This window comes from Capricornis sumatraensis, chromosome 20, assembly GCF_032405125.1.
Source record: "Capricornis sumatraensis isolate serow.1 chromosome 20, serow.2, whole genome shotgun sequence".
NCBI classification, from domain to species: Eukaryota; Metazoa; Chordata; class Mammalia; order Artiodactyla; family Bovidae; genus Capricornis; species Capricornis sumatraensis.
Window position 1 is genome coordinate 21,056,387 of NC_091088.1, and position 19,293 is coordinate 21,075,679.

General features: G+C 40.3%; 1 non-coding gene across 1 annotated transcript; it reads right to left on the minus strand.

The window, feature by feature from the left end:
* Nucleotides 1-12,483: 12,483 nt before the first annotated feature.
* Nucleotides 12,484-12,612, minus strand: LOC138097255 (small nucleolar RNA SNORA11). The gene has a single exon (XR_011146460.1). It is a non-coding gene; the product is annotated as a small nucleolar RNA SNORA11 (small nucleolar RNA).
* Between the last annotated feature and the right edge of the window lie 6,681 nt (nt 12,613-19,293).

The window sequence follows — 19,293 nt, forward strand, 5'->3', positions numbered from 1 at the left end:
TGTGGGTCATCCACTGGAGATCTGCACCTGAGGCCGCCCTGTATGGCTTGGGTTTGTCCCTGGAGGGGCAGTTGTGGCGGTGATGCAGTTGCTTCGGTCACAGGGGTTCTGGCAGTACCATTCACTCAGGGGGGGTTGGCAGCTAAGGCAGCAGGAAATATAGTGCTCTGTAAGGATATGGCAACCAGTATTGGCCAATATACTCCAGTATTCCTGCCTGAGGAAACCCCTTTTTGACACAGAAGCCTGGCAGGCCACAGTCTACAGGGTTGCAAAGAGTCAGACACAAATGAAGCAACCCTGTGTGCCTAGACAAAAGACTTTTTTTTGCCTGTGGCAGCTCTGCCCCAGTGAGAGTTGAGTGTGGAGGTGGTGCAGCTGCTTGGCTTGTGGGGACCCTGGCAGCACCAAGTGTGCAGGGACACGGACTGCTTCTGCTGCAGGAGTTATGGCCCTATCAGAGCCTTTTTTCGAGCCTCTTTTAGCTGGCGACCAGAAGGCCTCTTTGCCAGTCTTTCTCCATAGCTCAGCCTGTTCAGGCATTCAGAGGGCTCCCTTGCCTGGGGTCCTTCTCTGTCATTCGGGGCAGCAGGCACATAGAGGGGGTCCCCCTGGCTGGGGTCCTACTCTATAGACAGGTGTGTCAGGTTCTTAAAGGGACACCCTAGGTGGGGTCCTACTCTGTAGTTCAGTGTATCAGATGTTTGACAGGCCAGCCTCTCTACTGTTCAGCTACTGATGCTGGCATGTGGGGAGAGAGAGGCTGTGGTGATGGTGCCACCCCCTACAGTGACTCAGCAGTACTGCCTTGCTTCCATGGCTGCCTGGCTTTCCTCCACTGGCATTTCCCACCAGGATCTCCTCCCTCACATCCCCTCAACCTGTCTCTCCACGGTCAACAGCAGCCTTCACCCTGGGATTGCTCCACAATCCCTAAACTCCAGCTCCTAGCTGCTGCGCCTTCCAGGGTACCAGCGTTCCTGTCTGGGGTATCTATGGCTGCAGCAAGGACTGTCTGATTCTCAATTTAGGCTGCCACAGATCAGCTGTGGCACTCTCAGCCTTAAATGTTTCTTCTCTGACTCAGACAATTGCCCCGATGTGGGGATCGGACCCCTGCTTCAGTCTCCCCACCCACTGAGGGCAGGTCAAGTCCTACTAACACTCCTGTTTTTCCCCCTAGTTCCTTCATCCTACTGAGTTTTGCGTGGTTCTTTTCCACTGGTCAGGTACTCCTGTCCGCTCTCAGCTGGTGTTCAGCATCCACTTCTGTGTCTGAAGGTGTATTCCTGATGTATCTGTGGAGAGAGATGTACTCCACGTCTGCCTACTCTTCTGCCATCTTGTTCTCTCTGAAAACTTGATCTTCTTCCAGGAAAGAGTTTACAGTTCAAGATGAGAGTGTTGAATGATGATGGAGGCAGTCCTGGAAGTCAGGCGAGCTCCCAGCTGCTCCACAGTCTTCCTGCCAGCCTCGATTTTTACACATTTTTTAAGTGAAAAAAAAAAAAAAAACCTATCACTTAAACAACTTCACTAAGGTATAACAAACATACAATAAAATACATACATTTAAAACGTACAGTTTGATATGTTTCGACATGTGTATATGCCCATGAAACCATCACAATCAAGACAGTGAATATATCTATCATCCCCAAAAGCTTCCTCGTGTCCCTTTATAACCTCCCCTTCTGCCCTTCCCTTTTTAAAAAGTTTTAAAATAACATTTATTTCTTAAAAGTAACATGTGCATAATAGGAAATCACAAAACACAAGAAGCAAAAAACAAAGTCATTCATAATCACAAGCAGTTTACCATTTGACGTGTCCTTCCAGGTCTCATTGTGTATTTTCACTACTAAGCATCCATTTTTACGTAATTAAGATCCTATAGTCGTGTATCATGCTGTTTCACACCTCATGAATATTTATCATTTCAAAGTCCCAAAGCTATGAGTATTTTGATAACCAAGATTACACTACACAAAGTTAACCTGGAAGGAAAAAATCATAATCCTTCATTTCCTGGCTTCTGGTGACAAAAATTTCAGGAAAGACAAAAATGACAACAGGCCTCTAGATAAAGATATTGGCAGATTTGTTATTAACATACTGCATTCCCTGAATGTTCAGTTAAAAATGAGACATAAAGCAACAGAGTACATAAAGTATAATGCTTCTAAGATGCTTCATTATCCAATCTAAATTATTCAAGTATTAGCAAACAGGTGTTTCCACTGAATTACTTAAAAATGCATTCCTACAGTACAGCCAAGAAATGCACACACAACAGTGGTTTTCATTAAAATATAGACATGAACACATCCACACACATCTCTCCCTTTATACTTCCTTCTGCCCCTCTGCTGCCAAACTAAATGAACAAGTCCTGACATACATTTCTCAGACATGGTTTAACAATTCCATGTCCAAGATGCTGTTTTTTAAAATCAGTTATAACAAAGATATTTATAAATTGGTTAATTCACTAGCTCTACTTTTTATCGTACATTGTCACCTCAGGACATCCCCAGGTAACTACTGGCTGGCTTTCTGTCACTATAGATTAGTTTGAATTTTCTAAAGTTGTATATAAATGGAATCATAAGTACATGCCCTATTTTTTGTTTAGCCTCTTTCACTCAGCATAACTATTTTGAGATTTGTCCATACTGTTCCATGTAATAAGTTCATTGGTAAATACTATTCCATGTAAAGATATATCATTTGTTTATCCATCAACTTGTTGATGTACATATGGACTATTTCCAGTTTTTAGCTATTATAAATAAAGCTGCTATGAATATAGCAGATACATGTCTTTGTACAGACATACTTTCTTTCCTCTTGAATAAATGCCTAGTGGTTGGGTTATACATGTGCTCAGTCACTCAGTCGTGTCCACCTCTTTGCGACACCAGGGCTGTAGCCTGCCAGGCTCCTCTGTCCATGGAATTTTCCAGGCAAGGATACTGGAGCACACCTCCTCTGTTCATGGAATTTTCCAGGCAAGAATACTGGAATGGGTTGCCATTTCCTACTCCTGGATGATATAGTAGGTAAGTATTTAACTTTCTAAGAAAACTGCCAAACTACTTTCCAAAGTGTCCCACCTTACATCACCACCAGCAGTGTATGAGAGTTTCAGTTCCTCAACATCCTCAGCAACACTTAGTAGGTTGTCTTTAATTTCAGCTATTCTAGTAGGGTAGTGGCATTTCATTATGGTAATATGCATATCCCACATGACTAATTATGTTGAACTTTTTTTTCATGTGCTTATTGCCATCTATATGTCTACTTTGGTATAACATCTATTTAAATTTTTGCCCATGTTTTAATTAGATGTTCTTATTATTGAGCTTTGAGAGTCCTTTATTTTGGATACAAGTCCTCTATCAGTCTCTTTCAGAAAGCAGGAGTTTTAATTTTGATGAAGTCAAATTTATCATTTTATCAATTTTTCTTTTATGGAACATGCTTTTGGTGTGTAACTAACAAACATTTGCCTAACTTATGTTAATAAACATTATTCTAGAAGCTTCATAGTTTAAAATTTAACTTAAAATGTACAGTTTTAATTAAAATGGTTAAGATGATAAATTTTATGTCATATGTATCTCACCACAACAAAAACAAGTGGGGAAAAAGGTTTTTTTTTTTTAGTTTTTGCATGTTCTATCCAATTGCTACACCACCACTTGTTGAAAAAAATCCTCTATCACTGTGCTCACCCTACAGAGATGAAAGGACCTACTATCCAAAATTTGCTTCAGACGTTGACCCTGATGATACCATCCAGCACCTGGAAGGTATGTAAAGGGTTTCATAATGTGTCTTTTTGGGGAGAGCAGGGAAGGCTCCTAAGGAGGTCTAAAATGGTTTGAGAGAGCAAGGCAAAGAAATTGGTCCTGTTTTCACTGTAATTAGGGAAAAGGACTGGGGGGAGGGTCTCTGTATGTGAGCAGCTGTGGCTTACATGGCTTGAACTTTCTGTCAGCATTAAAGAAGAAAGTATCGAGCTTCCTCATCAACGTCCCCAGATATAGGACAGAAATGGATAGAAGTGCTAGGGCTTCAAATGCGTTAGCAATCAAGTATCAAAACCAGAGTCAGGCATTTTATTACAATTCACTCCTCATACTTAACTGGTGACATTTCACTTGATTTAATGTGAACTTCTTTAATTAAGCCATTTTGGCACTGTATGAGGTTGGCACCTTGAGAGTAATAAAGATGAGAGTTCCACTGAATGCCAGGTTCAGCAGCTCAGCATTGTATATTTTGAGAAGTGAAATGAGTGCCTTGGTCACTATGGATATCTGGAACTCCAAAAGGGATAAAGATTGTCTTGATGAGGCCTTGTACTGTGGCTTTAGCACGTGCACAGAAATGTTTGGTTAATACTGGGTGTCTTGTAAGGCAAGAGATTCCCAGAATTCTTTTTACCTAAAGGATTAATCTTGGGTAAGGAGTTGTTGCTGTCACTGGCAGGACCAGACAACCAACTATTGGCCATGGCTCAAGAGTCAGAAAAAACGTGAAAGAGAATCGACTGTTGAGTAGAGCATATAGTGCTAAGACAGCTGTGTGAAGTTTGGCCAGTAGTGCCAACCCTTGGATCCTGCCCTTGATCAGGAACATCCTGCTTAAGGAATTAACAGCAACAGCTTTCCCATGGGCTCCATCAACTGTGATGCCATCCAAAACTGTACAGACTCCTTTTAATGTTCACTCAGGTGATCCTCAGGGTCTCCCCAAGTATCTAAAAGGTCCAATAGAAGCGTGACATCCTCCAGCACTATGGCATCTCGCAGAGGACTGAGGACGAGGGAGACCAATCTCTCCTGTAGGTGGAATATGCCAGAGGCTCAGGTTTAACTATACTGTAGATACTGCTTTTGTTTTGGGAAGGAGGCCTTGATGATGTACTGAGTACTTCCATGACCTAAGGCATAATAGGCAGCTGAGGAGAAAGGGTCATGGTCTTAGGACCTATCAGATTTTCCAGGAAAATCAGTGTGTAGCCAGCAATTACTACTAATGGTGTATAGCATGGGGTCAAGGAGGGCAGCTTCTTGCATCAAAAGTTTCCAGACAATATATGGCCATAATGGGTAGCTGAGAGACTTTAGGCAGCAAAGGAAGAGGTTGCTAAAGCCTCTACAGTGAAGAGGTCTTTGAGGAACTAAGGTGTGGGGAAAATATCTAGACAACATGGCATCAGTCGGGCTCTCCTGCCCCACTCCCTCACGCCCTCTTACCTTGTGTTCTGTAAACAATATTGCTGACCTTGCATGGTTATGTAGCACCTGGAGCTCTGTGCCTGCACACCCACTTGACCATGGGCCACTTTTGTTCTTAGTATATCAGTGCTATTTGAGGACTTCTGGCTGCTGTTGCCCAGAGAGAATAAACATGTCTGCAGTCCAAACAGCTCCTTGAGTCTTCTTCCAGCTTCCCCAGTCGCACCTTATCTACCTTGGGTTCAGTGAACCATGCAAGCACCAGGACATAAGGGGACTGCGTGTTTTTTTTTCAAGCTGGACAAAATTTCAGAGCATTTTGTTATAAGGTCTCCATTCAAGGTATCTGTAAGTAATAGCATAAATAGGCTTAAGTAAAATTTATAAATGAGAAATGTGTTGCCTTCAAAATCTCAAAGAGCTGAAAGGTATCATGCTTATTTGAACACTGCCAAGAGGGTCAATCCCTTTCATGGCGTGTAGCCTTATCACGGCAAAGGGACTTGCATAAGTCAATGAAGCTATGAGCCATGCTGTGCAGGGGACCCGAAATGGATGGGTCATAGCGAAGAGTTCTGACAAAACATGGTCCACTCAAGAAGGAAATTGCAATCCACTCCAGTATTCTTGCCTGGAGAACCCCAGAGACAGTAGGAAAAGGCAAAGGGCATGACACTGGAAGATGAGCCCCACAGGTTGGAAGGTATCCAACAAGCTACTGAGGAAGAGCAGAGGGCAATTACTAACAGCTCAGAAAGAATGAAGTGGCTGGGCAAAAGCAGAAAAGACACTTAGCTATGGATGTATCTGGTGGTGAAAGTGAAGTCTGATGCTGTAAAAAACAATATTGCATAGGAACCTGAAATGTTAAGTCCATGAATCAAGGACGTGGTGAAGCAGGAGAAGGCAAGATAGAACATTAACATCTTAGGACCTATCAATGAACTAAAATGGATGGGAATGAGTGAATTTAGTTCAGATGACCATTATATCTACTACTGTGGGCAAGAATCCCATATAAGAAATGCAGTAGCCCTCATAAGCAAAAAAAAGAATCCAGAATGTAGTACTTGGGTGCAGTCTCAAAAACAACAGAATGATCTGTTTGTTTCCAAGGCAAACCACTCAACATCACAGTAATTCAAGTCTATGCCCCAACCACTGATGCTAAAGAAGCTGAAGTTGACCAGTTCTGTGAAGACCTACAAGACCTTCTAGTTCAGTTCGGTTCAGTTCAGTTGCTCAGCCATGTCCGACTCTTTGCGACCCCATGAATCCCAGCACACCAGGCCTCCCTGTCCATCACCAACTCCCGGAGTTCACTCAGACTCATGTCCATTGAGTCAGTGATGCCATCCAGACATCTCATCCTCTGTCGTCCTCTTCTCCTCTTGCCCCCAATCCCTCCCAGCATCAGAGTCTTTTCCACTGAGTCAACTCTTCGCATGAGGTGGCCAAAGTTTTGGAGTTTCAGCTTTAGCATCATTCCTTCTAAAGAAATCCCAGGGCTGATTTCCTTCAGAGTGGACTGGTTGGATCTCCTTGCAGTCCAAGGGACTCTCAAGAGTCTTCTCCAACACCACAGTTCAAAGCATCAATTCGGGGAGGGAGGTGGGAGGGGGGTTCATGTTTGGGAACGCATGTAAGAATTAAAGATTTTAAAATTAAAAAAATAAAAAACTAAAAAAAACCCAAAAGCATCAATTCTTCGGCGCTCAGCCTTCTTCACAGTCCAACTCTCACATCCATACATGACCACTGGAAAAACCATAGCCTTGACTAGATGGACCTTAGTCGGCAAAGTAATGTCTCTGCTTTTGAATATACTATCTAGGTTGGTCATAACTTTTCTTCCAAGGAGTAGGCATCTTTTAATTTCATGGCTGCAATCACCATCTGCAGTGATTTTGGAGCCCAAAAAAATGAAGTCAGCCACTGTTTCCACTGTTTCCCCATCTATTTCCCATGAAGTGATGGGACAAGATGCCATGATCTTCGTTTTCTGAATGCTGAGTTTAAGCCAACTTTTTCACCCTCCTCCTTCACTTTCATCAAGAGGTTTTTTAGTTCCTCTTCACTCTCTGCCATAAGGGTGGTGTCACCTGCATATGTGAGGTTATTGATATTTCTCCCGGCAATCCTGATTCCAGCTTGTGCTTCCTCCAGCCTAGCATTTCTCATGATGTACTCTGCATAGAAGTTAAATAGCCAGGGTGGTAATATACAACATTGACTCCTTTTCCTATTTGGAACCAGTCTGTTGTTCCATGTCCAGTTCTAACTGTTGCTTCCTCACGTGCATATAGGTTTCTCAAGAGGCAGGTCAGGTGGTCTGGTATTCCCATCTCTATCAGAATTTTCTACAGTTTATTGTGATCCACACAGTCAAAGGCTTTGGCATAGTCAATAAAGCAGAAATAGATGTTTTTCTGGAACTCTCTTGCTTTTTCCATAATCCAGCGGATGTTGGCAATTTGATCTCTGGTTCCTCTGCCTTTTCTAAAACCAGCTTGAACATCAGGAAATTCACCAAAAAAAAAGATCTACTTTACACTGTAGGAGACTGGAGTGCAAAAGTAGGAAATCAAGAGACCTGGAGTAACAGGCAAGTTTGGCCTTGGAGTGCAAAATGAAGCAGGGAAAAGGCTAACGGACCTTTGCCAAGAAAACACACTAGTCATAGCAAACATGCTCTTCCAACAACCCAAGAGACAACTTTACACATAGAGCAAGTGTTTGTTACTTTCATGGCTGCAGCCACCATTCACAGTGATTTTGGACCCCAAGAACATGGTATCTGTCACTGTTTCCACTTTTTCCCCATCTATTTGCCATGAAGTGATGGGACTGGATACAATGATCTTAGTTTTTGAATGTTGAGTTTTAATCCAGCTTTTTCACTCTCCTCTTTCACCCTCAAGAGGCTCTTTAGTTCTTCACTTTCTGCCATTAGAGTAGTATCACCTAAATATGAGGCTGTTCATATTTCTCCCAGTAATCGTGATTCCAGCTTGTGACTCATCCAGTTCAGCATTTTGCATTGTGTACTCTGCATGTAAGTTAAATAAGCAGGGTGATAATATAGAGCCTCATTGTATTCCTTTCCCAATTTTGGACCAGTCAGTTGTTCCATGTCCAGTTGCTTCTTGACCCACATACAGTTTCTCAGGACACAGGTTAGTGATCTGGTACTCTAATCTCTAAGAATTTTCCACAATTTGTTGATATTCACTTGGTCCAAGTTTTTAGCATAGTCAATGAAGCATAAGTAGATGTTTTTTTGGAACTTCCTTGCTTTCTCCATGACCCAACAAATGTTGGCAATTTTATCTCTGGTTTCTCTGCCTCTTCGAAGCCCAGCATGTACATTTGGAAGTTCTTGGTTCATGTACTGCTGAAACCTAACTGGGAGGATTCTGAGCATAACCTTGCTAGCATGTGAAGTGAACACAATTGTACAGTAGTTTGAGCATTCTTTGGCATTGCCCTTCTTTGGGACTGGAATGAAAACTGATTTCTTCCAGTCCTGTGGCCACTGCTGAGTTTTCCAAGTTTGCTGACATACTGAGTGAAGTGCTTTAACAGCATCATTTTTAAGATTTTAAATAGCTCAGCTGGAATTTCGTCTCGCTTTTTTCATAGTAATGTTTCCTAAGACTCCAGTACACATCTATTAGAATAGCCAGAATCTGGAACACTGACAACACCAAAAGCTGACAAGGATGTAAAGCAATGGGAACACTTATTCTAGAAGACAGTTCGGCAATTTCTTACACATCTAAACACACTCTTATCTTACAGTCCAGAAATTATGCTTCCTGATATTCACCTGAAACAATAAAAAACTTATATCCACACAGAAACCTGAACACAATGTTTAAAACAGCTTAATTCATAGTTGCCAAAACTTGGACACAACCAAGATGTCCCTCAGTAGGCAAATGGATAAACTGTGGAACTTCCAGAAAATGGAATATTATTCTTAAAAAAAAAAAAACAAAAAAAAGAGCTATCCAGCCCTGAAAAGACATGGAGGAAGCTTAAATAGATATTACTAAGTGAAAGAAGCCAACCTGAAAGGTTACACCCAGTATGATTCCAACTATCTGACATTCTGGAAAAGGCAAAACTAAGGAGATGGTAAACACATCAGTGGTTCCCAGGGATCATAGGGAAGGAGGGATGAACAGGCAAAGCACAGAGGATTTTTAGGACAGTGAAAATATTCAGTGATATTGTAATGGTGGTTCAATTCAGTTCAGTTCAGTCGCTCAGTCGTGTCCAACTCTTTGTGACCCCATGAATTGCAGCACGCCAGGCCTCCCTGTCCCGGAGTCTACCCAAACTCATGTCCATCGAGTCGGTGATGTCATCCAGCCATCTCATCCTCTGTCGTCCTCTTCTCTTCCTGCCCCCAATCCCTCCCTACATCAGGATCTTTTCCAGTGAGTCAGCTCTTCACATGAGGTGGCCAAAGTATTGGAGTTTCAGCTTTAGCATCAGTCTTTCCAATGAACACCCAGGACTGATCTCCTTTAGGATGGACTGGTTGGACCTCCTTGCAGTCCAAGGGACTCTCAAGAGTCTTCTCCAACATCACAGTTCAAAAGCATCAATTCTTCGGTGCTCAGCTTTCTTTACAGTCCAACTGTCACATCCGTACATGACCACTAGAAAAATCATAGCCTTGACTAGATGGACCTTTGTTGGCAAAGTAATGTCTCTGCTTTTCAATATGCTATCTGGGGTGGTCATAACTCTCCTTCCAAGGATTAAGTGTCTTTTAATTTCATGGCTGCAGTCACCATCTGCAGTGATTTTGGAGCCCAGAAAAATAAAGTCTGACACTGTTTCCACTGTTTCCCCATCTATTTCCCATGAAGTGATGGGACTGGATGCCATGATCTTCGTTTTCTGAATGTTGAGCCTTAAGCCAACTTTTTCACTCTCTTCTTTCACTTTCATCAAGAGGCTCTTTAGTTCCTCTTCACTTTCTGCCATAAGGGTGGTGTCATCTGCATATCTGAGGTTAGTGATATTTCTCCCGGCAATCTTGATTCCAGCTTGTGCTTCTTCCAGCCCAGCATTTCTCATGATGTACTCTGCACAGAAGTTAAATAAGCAGGGTGACAATATACAGCCTTGACATACTCCTTTTCCTATTTGGAACCAGTCTGTTGTTCCATGTCCAGTTCTAACTGTTGCTTCCTGACCTGCATATAGATTTCTCAAGAGGCAAGTCAGGTGGTCTGGTATTCCCATCTCTTTCAGAATTTGCCACAGTAATGGTGGTACATGTCATTATATATTTATTATATACGTAATGGTGGTACATGTCATTATATATTTATTATATATTTAATGGAGGTACATGTCATTTTATATTTATTCACACACAGAATGTACAACACCAAGAGTGAACCATAACGTAAACTATGGACTTCAGGTGGCAATGATGTGTCAATGTAGTCCTTAATTTTAACAAATTTACCAGTCTAGTGGAAGATGTGATCATGAAGGAGGCTATGAATGTGGGAGGGCAAAGGGTATATAAGAAATCTCCATACCGTCTTCTCAACTTGGTTGAACCTAAAACTGCTATAAATAAAGTCTTACTGTGTGTTCATTTCAAAATATATACAAATATCAAATCATTATATTATACACCAGAAACTAACCCAGTGCTATTACTAATACATATAACTAATATAACATTACATCAATTTTTAAAATATTTATTATAGTTGATTCAGAATGTTAATTTCTGCTGTACAGCAAAGTAATTCAGTTATACATATATATTATTTTTCATATTCTTTTCTATTATGGTTTATCACAGGATATTGAATATAGCTTCCTGTGCTACATAGGCAGACCTTGTTGTTTATCCATTATATATACACCAGTTTGCATCCGCTAATTCCAAACTCCCAATCCTTCTCCCATACAACCCCTGTTGGCAACTATAAGTCTGTTCTCTATGTCTGTGAATCTGTTTCTGTTTCACAGATATGTTCATCTGTGTTGTATTTTAGATTCCACATACAAGTGATATCATATGGCATTTGTATATCTCTGACTTACTTCACTTAGTATGATAATCCCTAGATCCATCCATGTTGCAGCAAATGTCATACTTTTATAGAATGAGTAATATTCCATGGTATAGATACACCACATCTTCTTTATCCATTCATCTGTTGATGGATACTTAGGGTGCTTCCATGTTTATAGTGCTACTATAAACATAGGTGTTCAGGTATCTTCTCAAATTATAATTTTATCTGGCTATATTCCCAAGAGTGGGATTGCTGGATCATATGGTAATTCTGTTTTTAGTTTTTGAGGAACCTCTACACTGTTTTCCACAGTGGCTGCACCACTTTACGTTCCAAACAACAGTGTTCCCTTTTCTCCACACCCTCTCTTACATTTATTACTTGTAGACCTTTTTTTTAGGTTAATTTGTGCTTTTATTTGCCAGTATAATTTAACTACAGTGGCCTAGAAACTTTTTTGCTGTTTTTTTTTAAAAAATCACAATCCAACAAACACATACACATATATAATATGCATATATTTATAAAAGTGAAACAAAAGTTTTGCCAAAAACATCTATCCTGAGTGTTAACTTTTTTGAGACTTTTTAAAAGAAGTTTTAGGTTTACAACAAAAGTGACAGGAAGGTAAATTCCCCCTATCACCCCTCTCCTCACATGCATAACCAATATCAACAGAGCAGTACCCTTAAAAATAAAAACAAGGATGAACTATATTGACACATAGCACCAAAGTCAAAGTCCACAATTCACCTTTAGGTTTCCCTTTAATGAAACAAATAGTGTTCCACATTCTATGGATTTGGACAAAAGTTTGATGACATATAACCATCATTATAATGTCATTCAAAGTATTTTCACTGCTCTTAGAAACTTCTGTATCTATGTATTCATCTCCCCTTCACTCCCCTCAAACTCCTGGCACTGATCTTTTTGTCTCCATAGTTTTGTCTTTTCCAGAATGGCATATAGAATCTATCTTTTTTTTCTTTCTTTTTCCATAAACAGAGAGGTGCAAAGCTTTTATGTCTGTAAGATCGCTCATGGCCTACACATGTATGGACCAAATAGACTCTAGGTGGCAAACTCACCTACTAAATATTTTAGCTTTCCTTCAAATATTGAGCCCTGTCCCATTGGTCCTGCCCAGAAGCCACATGGAGGTACAGGGGGACATGTGTTGGATACTTGTTCATAGAAGGCCACAAATTTTGTGCCTCTTGTTACAGTGAACCCAGATTCCTGTTGGGTGTGTTGTAAACAAAGGAGCCATTTCTTCAGGCCCCCTACTTTGAGCACACCCCAGACTTTTAAATGATGGCCATTCTGACCAAAGTGAGGTGGTACCTCATTACAGTTTTGATTTGCATCTCTCTAAAAATTAGTGATTATGAGCATTTTTTCATGTGCCTATTGGCCATCTGTATGTCTTTCTTGGGAAAATACCTACTTAGGTCTTCTCCCCATTTTTCATCAGGTTGCTTCTTTTTTTGTTCTTCAGTTGGATAAGCTGTTTATATTTTCTGGAAATTAAGCCTTTGTTGGTTACATCATTTGCAATTATTTTCTTCATAATTATATATTAAATTTATAATTACATTTGTAATATAATAGGACTTCTTGGTGGCTCAGTGGTAAAGAATCTGCCTGCCAATGCAGGAGACAGGTGTTCAATCCCTGGGTCAAGAAGATTCCCTGGAGAAGGAAATGGCTACCCACTCCAGTCTTTTTGCCTTGGAAATCCCATGAACAGAGGAGCCTGGCGGGCTACAGTCCATAGGGTCACAAAAAAGTTGGACACGACCTAGCAACTAAACAACATGTAATCATAATTATGTATATTATACACTATTACACCTTAATTTCTAAAACTGAATTATAGTTGGTATATAATGTTATATGCTACATGTATATAATAAAATAGTGATACAAAATTTTTACAGGTTATACTCCATTTACAGTAGTTATAAAATACTGTCTATATCCCATTATACAATATATCCTTTTAGCTTATTTATACATGACAGCTTGTAGTTCTTAAAATCCTACCCCTATATTGCCAATCCCCCCTTAATTACACCTCAATTTTTTAAAAGTCTTTAAAAATTATTTATAGACAAAGAAGACAAGAATATACAATGGAGAAAAGACAGTCTCTTCGGCAAGTAGGGTTGGGAAAGCGGGACAGTCACACGTAAATCAATGAAGTTAGAACACTCCCTCACAAACACAAATTCAAAATGGCTTAAAGACTTAAATATAAGACATGACGCCATAAAATTCCTAAAAGAGAACATATGCAAAATATTCTTTGACATTTCTTAGATCAGTCTTCCAAGGCAATAGAAATAAAAGCAAAAGTAAACAAATGGGACCTAATCAAATATATAAGCTTTTGCACAGAAAACTGTAAACAAAATGAAAAGACAACCTATGGAATGGGAGAAAATATTTGCAAATAATGTGACTGACAAGGGCTTAATTTCCAGAATACATAAACAGCTCCTACAGCTCAATATCAAACAAACAATTCAATTAATAAATGGGCTGCTGCTGCTGCTAAGTCACTTCAGTCGTGTCTGACTCTGTGCAACCCCATAGACGGCAGCCCACCAGGCTCCCCCGTCCCCTGGATTTTTGGAGTGGGTTGCCATTTCCTTCTCCAATGCATGAAAGTGAAAAGTGAAAGTGAAGTCGCTCAGTCGTGTCCTACTCTTCGCGACCCCATGGACTGCAGCCTACTAGACTCCTCCATCCATGGGATTTTCCAGGCAAGAGTACTGGAGTGGGCTGCCATTACCTTCTCCAAATAAATGGGCAGAAGACCTAAACAGATATTTCTCCAAAGAAGATATACAGATGTGCTGGGAGCCAGCACGGGAGATCCCACCCATGACAAGGCCATGAGGAGAGACCTGACGGGCAAGGCGAGTCAGGTCTCAAGGGGTCCTCTGCCTGAGCATCTACCAAGAAACCAAAATCTGTCTGTTTACTGTCTGCTATACTATACTCTTCTGACATTACAGGGGGCTATCCCCAGCCACCTTTCTCTGGAAAAAGTTAACTTAGAGCTCCAACTGGTCTCCTGCATATGAAACGAATGTTTCAGCTCAAATTCCTCTGATGGCTCTCTAACTTGCCTGACAGTTGGAGACTTTTACAACTTGTGCTTGTTTACAGCCCCCCAACCTCGAGAGGCACGAAGCTTAAAACATCTTAAAGATATAGAGCCTTTTAGAGCTAAGAATTCGTTTGGTGAAAGGTTACATTGTTGAGTTAATGTTTGCTGCCAGGCCTCCATATCCTTTATCTCTTAGGCACCTGGGAGGATATTAATCAATGCAAACGGGATGCAGAAATAGGAATATAGTAGTTTTGATGTTAGCAACACTAGACTTGAATTAATGAATTTTCTCTTTGCTATAAATCACTGTACTCCTCTTTCCTTGTTATAAATTGTTGTGTCCTTGCTATGTAAGAATGTAACTTTATTTAGTGCTTTCTGAGAGTGGCACCAGACTTTTGGAAGAACAACACTATTAAGGCAAATAAGTTATCTGGTTGACAGACCCTTATCAGAAACGGGCCGTAAAATGTTAATTGGCCCTCTGGCCAGAAGATGATGTAAATCACCTAAGACTTGTGTATACAGCTAGGTATGCAGAGAGAAAGCCTGGTCTCGATAAGAGTCAGGGCTGCTGATGCTGCATAACTTTGTATTATCCATTGATCTCTATCTACAACCAAAAGTATAAAAGGCTTTCCCGAACAATAAAGGATGGCCCAGTTTCTCAGACCAGCTTCTTGAACTGGTTTCTTGGAAATCTGGCTCCCCCCATGTCTCTCTCTCTTTCTCCCTCTCCCTCCGTCTCCTTTTCAGGCCGAATTCCCATCTGGAGCATGGAGGCTCGCCAAGTCTACTTACTTGCCCTGGCTTCTAAGACCCACGCGAGAGGGAGCCCAAGGCAGGGCACCCTCCTCTATTCAAACAGGCGCTGGTGGCCTAACGTAGATGGTGCAAACCTCTTGTCTCGAGGTTTTATTAGTTCTCCACGTAAACCAAGTTATTCAGCTTCTTTTCTCCACTGAATTTTCCTACTATACTATTCTTTCCTAATCTCTCTTTATATTTCTAATTAAATAGTCCTTTCCCAGACTCCGACTCCGTCCCCGCTTCGAATTCCCTGGATCCACTGGGGCTGGACCCCGGCACAGATGGCCAATAGGCACCTGAAAAGATGCTCAGCATTGCTAAGTGTTAGAGAAATGCAAATCAAAACTACAGTGAGGTAACACCTCACACCAGTTAGAATGGCCATCATCAAAAAATCTACAAACAATAAATGCTGGAGAGGATGTGGAGAAAAGTGAACCCTCTTACAGTTTCGGTGGGAACATAAACATAATGGAAAACAGTGTGGAGGCGCCTCAGAATCTGTAGTTACCATATGATCCATCAATCCCATTCCTGGGCATACATATCCAAACAACACTGTAATTTGAAAAGATACGTGTACCCCTATGTTTATAGCTGTGCTATTTACAATAGTGAAGCCATGGAAGCAACCTAAGTGTCCATTAATAGATGAATGGATAAAGATGTGGTATTACTCCTTCTAAAATTGAATAGAATAATGCCATTATCAGCAACATGGATGGACCTAAAAATTATCATATGAAGTAGAGTAAATCAGACAGAGAAAGACAAATACTATATGATGCCACTTATACGTGGAATCTTAAAAAAATGATACAAGATGAACTTATTTACAAAACAGAAACAAACTCACAGACATAGAAAGTAAACTGATAGATACAAAAAAGGGAAGGGGGAAAAATTAGAAGTTTGTGATTAACAGATACACGTAACTATATATAAAATAAAAAACAAGGAGCTACTGTATAGCACAGGAACTATATTCATTATTTTGCAATAACCTATAATGGGAAAATCTGAAAAAAGATATATAAATATACACACACATACACCTGAATCACTTTGCTGTATACCTGAAATTAACACAACATTGTAAATCAACTATATTCCAATTTTTTTAAAGTCTTTCAGAGAATCCTGTGTATCAGAAAGAAAAGAAAAACTAAAGAGTGTAACGCTGGCAATAAGAACAGCAATTCAATGGAATTGAGAGTCCAGAAATAAACCTATTAATCTGTCATCAACTGACTTTCAACAATGGTGCCAAGACCACACAATGAAGAAAAACTAGTCTCAACTAAAGGTGCCAGAACAGTGAAATATGCACGTATAACAGAATTAAGCTGAACTCTTACCTCACACCATATACAAAAATTAACTCAAAATGAATCAAGGACATACATATAACAACAAAAACTATAAAACTCTTAGATGAGAGAAAGGCTAAATCTTTATAACGTTGGGTCAGACAATAGTTTCTTGGTTCTGGCACCAAAAAGCACAAGCAATGAAAGAAAAAATACACATATTGGACTACATCAAAATGAAAAACTTTTGTGCATCAAAGGGTACCATCAAGAGAGTAAAAAGACAACCCACATAATGAGTTTTTGCAAGTATTTGCAAATTATATGTCTGATAAGGCACTCATCTCACATGCTAGCAAAGTAATGCTCAAAATTTTCCAAGTAAGGCTTCAATAGTACATGAACCAAGAACTTCCAGATGTTCAAGCTGAATTTAGAAAAGTCAGAGGAACCAGAAATCAAATTGCCAACACCAGCTGGATCATAGAAAAAGCAAGAGAATTCAGAAAAACATCTACTGCTATGCTAAAGACTGACTGTGTGGATCACAACAAACTGTGGAAAATTCTTAAAGAGATGGCAATACCAGATCACCTTACCTGTTTCCTGTTAAACCTGTGTGCAGGTCAAGATGCAACAGTTAGAACCAGACATGGAACAGACTGGTTCCAAATTATGAAAGGAGTACGGTAAGTCTCTATATTGTCACCCTGCTTATTCAGCTTATATGCAGAGTACATCATACAAAATGCTGGGCTGGATGAAGCACAAGCTCGAATCAAGATTGCTGGGAGAAATATCAATAACCTCAGATATGCAGATGACACCACCCTTATGGCAGAAAGTGAAGAGGAACTAAACAGCCTCTTGATGAACATGAAAGAGGAGAGTGAAAAAGCTTGCTTAAAACTCAACAATCAAAAAATGAAGATCATGGCATTGGGTCCGATCACTTCATGGAAAATAGATGTGGAAACAATGGAAACAGAGACAGACTTTATTTTCTTGGGCTCTAAATTCACAGCAGATGGTGACTGCAACCATGAAATTCAAAGACACTTGTTCCTTGAAAGAAAAGCTATGACCAACCTAGACAGCATATTAAAAAGCAGAGACATTACTTTGCCAACAAAGATCCGTCTAGTCAAAGCTATGGTTTTTCTAGTAGTCATGTAGGGATGTGAGAGTTGGACCATAAAGAAAGCTGAGCACCGAAGAATTTATGCTTTTGAACTGTGGTGTTGGAGAAGACTTGAGAGTCCCTTGGACTACAAGGAGATCCAACCAGTCCATCCTAAAGGAAATCAGTCCTGAGTGTTCATTGGAAGGACTGATGTTGAAACTGAAACTCCAATACTTTGGCCACCTGATGCGAAGAGTTGACTCTTTGGAAAAGACCCTGATGCTGGGAAAGATAGAAGGCAGGAGGACAAGGGGACAACAGAGGATGAGATGGTTGGATGGCATCACTGACTCAATAGACAAGAGTTTGAGCAAGCTCCAGGAGTTGGTGATGGACAGGGAAGTCTGGTGTGCTACAATCCATGAGATTGCAAAGAGTCAGACATGACTGAGCAACTGACCTGAACTGAACTGAAGGGTCTAGTATCCAGGATATACAAAACCACTTAGAACTCAAATAAAACAACCCAATTGACAAGTCAATTAAAAATGGGCAATGAGGGCTTCCCTGGTGGCTCAGTGGTAAAGAATCTGCCTGCCAACGCAGGAGACACAAGTTGAATCCCTGATCCAGAAAAAGCCTACATGCTGCAAAGCAACTAAGCCTATGTGCCACTACTATTGAGCCTGTGCTCCAGAGCCTGGGAATCATGACTACTGAACCCACGTACTACAACTACTGAAGCCCACACACCCTAGAGCTTGTGCCCCACAAGAAGCCATCTCAAGAGAAGCCTGAGCAGCACTCCTAAAGAGTAGTCCCTATTTGCTGCAACTAGAAAAAAGCCTGTGCAGCCAAAAATAAATAAAATTAATTTTTTTTAAATGGGCAATGAACCTGAATAGATATTTCTCCAAGGAACAAATATAAATGACCAAGAAACACATGAAAAGATGTTCAATGTCCTTAATTATTAGGGAAATGCAAATCAAAACCACAATGACATCCCATTTCACATGTACTAGGATGACTATTCTAATCCCACCTCCCCAAGGAAAAAGGACCATTTATCTCTTTTATTCACTGTTTTATTTCCTGAACTAGAACAGTCTCTGACACAAAGCAAGTATGTAATAAATATTCATTAAATTAATAACAAGCTCTAGGAAATTACATTTCAGGGGAACGTCCAGAACTAGGAAGATATCATAGTATCCATTTTTCTCCATTGTTGGATTTGGTTATGGTTGTAAAGAGCCAATACTGCAGCTTAAAGCTTTTTGAACAGGACAATTTTCTCTATTCTCTCTCTTTTTTTTTTTTTTTTTGGTGTCAAACTACACTAATTCTTTTAAAAAATGAAAAATAACAAGTATGAGTGAGGCTGTGGGAAAACTAGAACTTTCATATGATGTTGATGGGAATATAAAATGCAACAACTCCTGTGAATGACAGTTTGACAGTTCCTCAATAAGTTAAATGCAGAATTACAGTATGATCATGCTGCTTCATTCATGGGAATATAATAAATGAAAACAGATGTTAAAACAAAACTTGTGGGAGTTCCCTGGTAGGCTACTGGTTAGGATTCAGCACTTTCACTGCCATGGTCCAGGTT